Source organism: Babylonia areolata, chromosome 1 (assembly GCF_041734735.1).
Source record: "Babylonia areolata isolate BAREFJ2019XMU chromosome 1, ASM4173473v1, whole genome shotgun sequence".
Lineage (NCBI taxonomy): Eukaryota > Metazoa > Mollusca > Gastropoda > Neogastropoda > Buccinidae > Babylonia > Babylonia areolata.
The window spans coordinates 95267586-95275085 of NC_134876.1; positions in this window are offsets into that span (position 1 = coordinate 95267586).

The following is a 7500-nucleotide window of genomic DNA, read 5'->3' on the forward strand; positions in this document are numbered from 1 at the left end:
AAGAAATACAAATACAAATACATATACAATATCATATGCCCTTGACTTTCACCATTTCGTCAAATTTGTTTCCAAGAGGAGCTATTATGAACACAGAGTTAGTTATACATTATGCACAATGTTATATATCAAAAATAGGCATACAAACAACAACAACAACAACAACAACAAAACCCACGAGTGGGCAACCCACACACGCGCAAGCATGCATGCACACATACTGTCGCGCGCGCGCGCATGGATAATCGAGACAGAGTGATTAAATAGATTCACACGTTATTGTTTATTTGTTTCTTTTTCTTTTAATTGTGTGTGTGTGTACGCGCGCGCGCGTGTGTGTGTGTGTGTGTGTGTGTGTGTGTGTGTGTGTGTGTGTGTACGTGTGTGTGTGTGTGTGTGTGTGTGTGTGTGTGTGTGTGTGTGTGTGTGTGTGTGTGTGTGTGTGTGTGCGTGCGTGTGTGTGTGTGTGTGTGTGTGTGTTGTTGTTGTTGTTGTTGTTTATCTTTTGTTTAATGAAAAGGAGTATATTTGTTCACACTGGAAAAATGCGTACATTTGAACGAACACAATTCATAAGCTTTTAGAAAGTGTGGCATTATATAACACAACACGTAGCTCTTAAAAAAAGAAAATAATCAAATAAAGTATGGCAGTATATTTTACATAGTAAAAAAAAAAGTATATTTGTACAATGGACAGTGTTGCATTTTGTATACTTTTTTATGTTTAGAATAATTATTGACAAAATCGATATCTGTTTATGCATCAGCAAAAGGCAAAGGCTCACAGAGCAGCAGCTGCACTAAATGAGCGAAACAAGACACACACACACACATGCACACACACCTCCAAAAATAAAATCTAAAAAAATATATCGACGCCTCCGGGTCTGCCGGCATGAAGCAATTGTCGACGGGCGCAATAGCCGAGTGGTTAAAGCGTTGGATTGTCAGTCTGAGGGTCCCGGGTTCGAATCACGGTGACGGCGCCTGGTGGGTGAAGGGTGGAGATTTTTACGATCTCCCAGGTCAACATATGTGCAGACCTGCTAGTGCCTGAACCTCCTTCGTGTGTATATGCAAGCAGAAGATCAAATGCGCACGTTAAAGATCCCGTAATCATTGTCAGCGTTCGGTGGGTTATAGAAACAAGATTATACCCAGCATGCACACCCCCGAAAGCGGAGTATGGCTGCCTACATGGCGGGGTAAAAACGGTCATACACGTAAAAGCCCACTCGTGTGCATACGAGTGAACGTGGGGGTTGCAGCCCACGAACAAAGAAGAAGAAGAAGAAGCAATTGTCGACACAGATTTTCCACCTAACCACGATTCGTCTCGGAGGTTTTCCGATCTGCATAACAGAAAGAAATGATTCACGTTTCGCACAGTACTCTCTGATCGTGCCCCCCACCCCCAAAATGGCCTCTTGAGTTTGGTCTCTTTGTCCAGTTTTCCGTTTCGCATACTCTCTCTCTCTCTCTCTCTCATTTAAAGATAGACTTACTTCTTCATACAAACAGGATTAGCATTCTCATTCAGAAGATTCGGAAAACTATAGCTGGTTTCTTTAATTCAAGAGCATATTTGAGACGGAAAAGTATATTTCAGTTCTGAACAATAAATGGCACAGACTTAGTCTTGCTCGGTTCAGGTATTGGAGCTGAATGCCAGTAAAAGATGGTACTCCATTGCCACATCCATTCTACCCCCATGCCCTATGTGGGGACTCAGGCAGAAGACGAAATTCATTTTCCTTTTGTGTGTAACGCCTACTGTGATATCCGTTAAAAAAAAAAAAAGTGAAGTTTTTAAAGAAAGTGTTTAAATTGAAAGGGACATCATCCATCTCCTTTTGTCAGATAATGTCACTTGCTAAATTTATCGCCCTTGCTTGGCACTTTCGCAGCAAGAATTGCTCCAACTTGGAGAGGCATACATAACAAAAGAATTGCAATCTCGAAAATTAAGAAATAATCACACTAAAGTTTTAACTGTCATAGCGTTTAGGTTGGATGGTCGACTCAAAAAACCGACACATTATGACAATTTTCATCTGTTTCTTTTCACGACCGTGTTGTCAGTTGGTGCTTCCCAAACATCTTTCGGTGGGCGATATAACAGCCAAACACCTTCGTCCGAAAACAGGCCAGGCTCTGAGGATCCAGTACTTCAAAATCAGCTTCCCTGAACCTCCACAGTTCAACGAGGCTATGTCTCACATTCTCTCTCAGAATGGTAACTGTCTGTTCTGTGACTCTCAGACCCCAAGGTCTAATTTTTCCCAGGTCACTCCTGTGACCAGTTCAGCTATGCGCAGAGAGGAAAGTGGCAAGAATTTTGGTGCACTTCACAACAGTATCAGTATTCACAACAACAGCTCGTGAACACATAATCACCTCAGCGCCTGAAGACACATGCATCACGAGCCTTCCTCCAAATATCAAGTTCAAATCAATACAGTAACACAGCCATACCATACAGGAAATCTGACCTTTACAATAAGCACATCATGACAACCAACTTCGTGTCATGACACCATTCTTCATACACGGCCATGTTGTGGTGTTGAAATCTTGTACTGCACGAACATACTGAGAACAGTTCACTCACATGGAGACTATTTTCCATGACTTGTTTTTGGACTGGTATTCAGGCTTGAGATGAGCTACCGCGAAGACACAAAGACAGTAAATCACCACAAGTCCTTGTTACTTGTCTTGTCGTGTCTTGTCTTGTCTTGTCTTGTCTATAATCCTGTGGTAATCCCTGTACAGGGCAACAATCTACTTTCGTATCACGCATTCATTGTTGATGATCCATTAGTGTGTCGTTTTTCTTCTCTTAAAGAATGGATGTTGAAAATAATAATAATAACAACAACAACAACAGTTGTGTACTTCATGTACTTACTTCATTACTCCCTTGAAATAAAAGTCCGTTTCGTTTCTCGAAACAGCTATACATAACATACCTACTCTGTTACTCTTTTGAAATCAGACTATGTTTCGTTTCGTTGCAAGGATGTGTGAATGACCAACACGACAACACTGCAACAATGTCCTGTGTGTTGCTGTTATGTTTTTTCAACATTGGCGCTGTTAAATGAATCTTTTTGAGCTCTTTGTCACACGACATATATAGAGAAAGAGTAAGCTCCCAGCGTCTCAGCTGACCGTCCGCTGACCCAACAACGACCTTTCCTCGGACCGCCCGGGTCACGTTAGGTCATTGCATTCTTCTGTTCGAATTCTTTTGTTAATCTCTCTGTCTCTGTCTCTCTGTCTCTGTCTCTCTGTCTCTCTCTCTGTCTGTCTGTCTGTCTGTCTGTCTGTCTCTCTCTCTCTCTCTGTCTCTCTCTCTCTCTCTCTCTCTCCAGACTACCTCTTTCTGTCTGTCTGTCCGTCTGTCTGTCTGTCTGTCTGTCTCTCTCTCTCTCCAGACTACCTCTTTCTGTCTGTCTGTCTGTCCGTCTGTCTGTCTGTCTGTCTGTCTGTCTCTCTCTCTCTCTCTCTCTCTCTCTCTCTCTCTCTCTCTCTCTCTCCAGACTACCTCTTTCTGTCTGTCTGTCCGTCTGTCTGTCTGTCTGTCTGTCTCTCTCTCTCTCCAGACTACCTCTTTCTGTCTGTCTGTCTGTCCGTCTGTCTGTCTGTCTGTCTGTCTGTCTGTCTGTCTCTCTCTCTCTCTCTCTCTCTCTCTCTCTCTCTCTCTCTCCAGACTACCTCTTTCTGTCTGTCTGTCCGTCTGTCTGTCTGTCTGTCTCTCTCTCTCTCTCTCTCTCTCTCTCTCTCTCTCTCTCTCTCTCTCTCCCGACCCCTTCTGTCTGTCTGTCTCTCTTTGTCTCTGCCTCTGTCTGTCTGTCTGTCTGTCTCTCTTTGTCTCTGCCTCTGTCTGTCTGTCTCTCTTTGTCTCTGCCTCTGTCTGTCTGTCTCTCTTTGTCTCTGCCTCTGTCTGTCTGTCTCTCTTTGTCTCTGCCTCTGTCTGTCTGTCTGTCTGTCTCTCTTTGTCTCTGCCTCTGTCTGTCTGTCTCTCTTTGTCTCTGCCTCTGTCTGTCTGTCTCTCTTTGTCTCTGCCTCTGTCTGTCTGTCTGTCTGTCTGTCTGTCTCTCTTTGTCTCTGCCTCTGTCTGTCTGTCTGTCTCTCTTTGCCTCTGCCTCTGTTTGTCTGTCTGTCTGTCTGTCTCTCTTTGTCTCTGTCTCTGTCTGTCTGTCTCTCTTTGTCTCTGCCTCTGTCTGTCTGTCTGTCTGTCTGTCTGTCTCTCTTTGTCTCTGCCTCTGTCTGTCTGTCTGTCTCTCTTTGTCTCTGCCTCTGTCTGTCTGTCTGTCTCCCTTTGTCTCTGTCTCTGTCTGTCTGTCTTGGTATCTGTCTCTGTCGGTCTGTCTGTCTGTCTGTCTGTCTGTCTGTCTGTCTCTCTCTCTCTCTCTGTCTCTGTCTGTAGGTATGTGTCTATATTATATATATATATATATATATATATATATATATATATATATATATATATATATATATATATATCTGTGTGTGTGTGTGTGTGTGTGTTTCTCGATGTCTGTGTTCTCTCTCTATATATTATTCTCTCTTTTTCTCTATATCTGTATGTCAGTTTCTGTCTCTTGTCTCTGTCTCTCTTCTCTCGTTCTCTCTCTCTCTCTCTCCCTCTCTCCCTCTCTCTCCCTCCCTCCCTCTCTCTCTCTCTCTCTCGCTTCCGTTCGTTGGTCAAGTCTTTTATTTTTATTTTCCTTCTCCTTTTTTTTTCTTCCTGGCGTGCATTCCTAGCGCTTCGCAGCATGCATGACTGAGCAATGTCTTCATCGCCGTGACACAACACGCCTTACTGCCCAATTCTCTATCGTCTGACCAGATGCTCTGCGATCTTTGGGAACAGACCTGGCGCAAACGAAAGAAAGAAAGACAGAAAAAAAACAAGAAAAAAAGAAGAAAAAAAGTAGCACGTAGACTAACAGGATATTCACACCACACCAAGCCACGCCACGCCATAGCATACCACGCCACACCACACAACACCACGCCATACCACACCACACAGCACCACGCCATATCACACCACACCACACAACACCACAACATATCACACCACACCACACAACACCACAACATATCACACCACACCACGCCACACCACGCCATACACACCACACCACACCACACAACACCACAACATATCACACCACACCACGCCACACCACGCCATACACACCACACCACACCACACAACACCACGCCATATCACACCACACCACACAACACCACGCCATACTACACCACACCACACCACGCAACACCACAACATATCACACCACACCACACCACACAACACCACGCCATATCACACCACACCACACCACACAACACCACGCCATACCACACCACACCACACCACACATCACCACGCCATACTACACCACACAACACCACAACATATCACACCACACCACACAAGACCACGCCATATCACACCACACCACACAACACCACGCCATATCACACCACATCACACCACACATCACCGCGCCATACTACACCACACAACACCACAACATATCACACCACACCACACAACACCACGCCATACCACACCACACAACACCACGCCATACCACACCACACCACACCACTCCACACCACACCACGCCACACCACACCACACCACACCACGCCACGCCACACCACGCCACGCCACACTACACCACACCACACCACACCACGCCACACCACACCATACCACGCCACACCACGCCACGCCACACTACACCACACCACTCCACACCACACCACACCACACCACGCCACACCACGCCACACCACACTACACCACACCACACCACACCACGCCACACCACACCATACCACGCCACGCCACGCCACACCACACCACACAACATCACACCACGCCACACCACACCACACAACATCACACCACACCACGCCACATCACACCTCGCCTCATCACATCACACACCAGCCACCCACCGACTTTACACAGTCTCCCCACCTCTCTCTCTCTCTCTCTCTCTCTCTCTCTCTCTCTTATTTTTTCAAGCACATATCTAGTCTACAATAGATTATGCATCAACACAATGGGATCCCCAAGTGCGAAAACCATGAAGCCATTACAGAATCTTCATAAACGGGGGCTCAAGCTGGTACTCCTTAAAAACACTTCCCTTTTAGACTCAGACTATTAACAAGCAAATATTCTCCCACTATTCCGTAGATTAGAGTACAATAAAAGAATCATGGTGCAAAAGATTATGACAGGTAATGCACCATCAACATTAACAGACAATTTATTTTGTAAATCCATCAAGGAATCCCCCCCACAAAGTCCAAGAATTGACTTGTTCAAATCCAGTCTGGTTTAATCAAGCGCCACATTATTATGGAACTCACTCCCAGAAACAATTAAACAACACCATTGCCCAACCACCTTAAAAAAAACTTTGTCTTTCCCACCTTATGCCATAATGTGTAATGTAAATCGTTCATTTTAATGATACTGTTTGTCAAATGTGTATGGTTCACTGGGAACCTCCCTCACCCTCCATCCCCCATTCTGGTTTGTACTGCAGTGTGTGTTGTGTGTGTTTGTTTCTTTCATTTTTTTTTCCCATTTTTTTCCTATGTATGTTACAAACACCATGCTTGTGCCTTTATGTCATGTGTGTGTGTGTGTGTGTGTGTGTGTGTGTGTGTGTGTGTGTGTGTGTGTGTGTGTGTGTGTGTGTGTGTGTGTTCTTTTTTATAATAAATTGTTTGATTTTTTTTCTCCTCTGTTAACACCATGCTTTCATTTTATTTAGCTTTGTGTTGTGTAGACCCTGTTCAGGGCGGGGACTGGATTAAAAAAACCGCACACCACTGCTTATCTATTATCCTCTAAATAAAGAATTTTGTCTTCTCTCTCTCTCTCTCTCTCTCTCTCTCTCTCTCTCTCTCTCTCTCTCTCTCTCTCTCTCTCTCTTTCTCTCTCTCTTCGCTAATGACATCAACAAATGAATACGTGATTAAATATTTCAACATTTTCTATGGAAATGACTATCAATTTTCTCTCTCTCTCTCTCTCTTCATCTAACTATCTTACACACTCTCTCTCTCTCTCTCTCTCTCTCTCTCTCTCTCTCTCTCTCTCTCTCTCTCTTTCTCATTTGTGGCTATGGCCTTTACTTGAATAAACCACTTCCAATTCCAATTTCAATGCCATTTCTACCCCACCTTCTCTCTCTCTCTCTCTCTCTCTCTCTCTCGCCCACTCATATCTAACCCCCCACCCACTCCACCCCCCTCCACTCCACTCCACTTCCACTTTCTGTTTCTTACAGATCCTGTCACCTTGAGGGCGCTCTTCCACCGGTGCGTGACGACTTAACACCCCCCCCCCACCCCCACCGCAATCACCACCACCACCACCCCCCGGCACTCCCCCCTCCTCACACACACACACACACACACACACACACACACACACATTCCCCATCCTTGT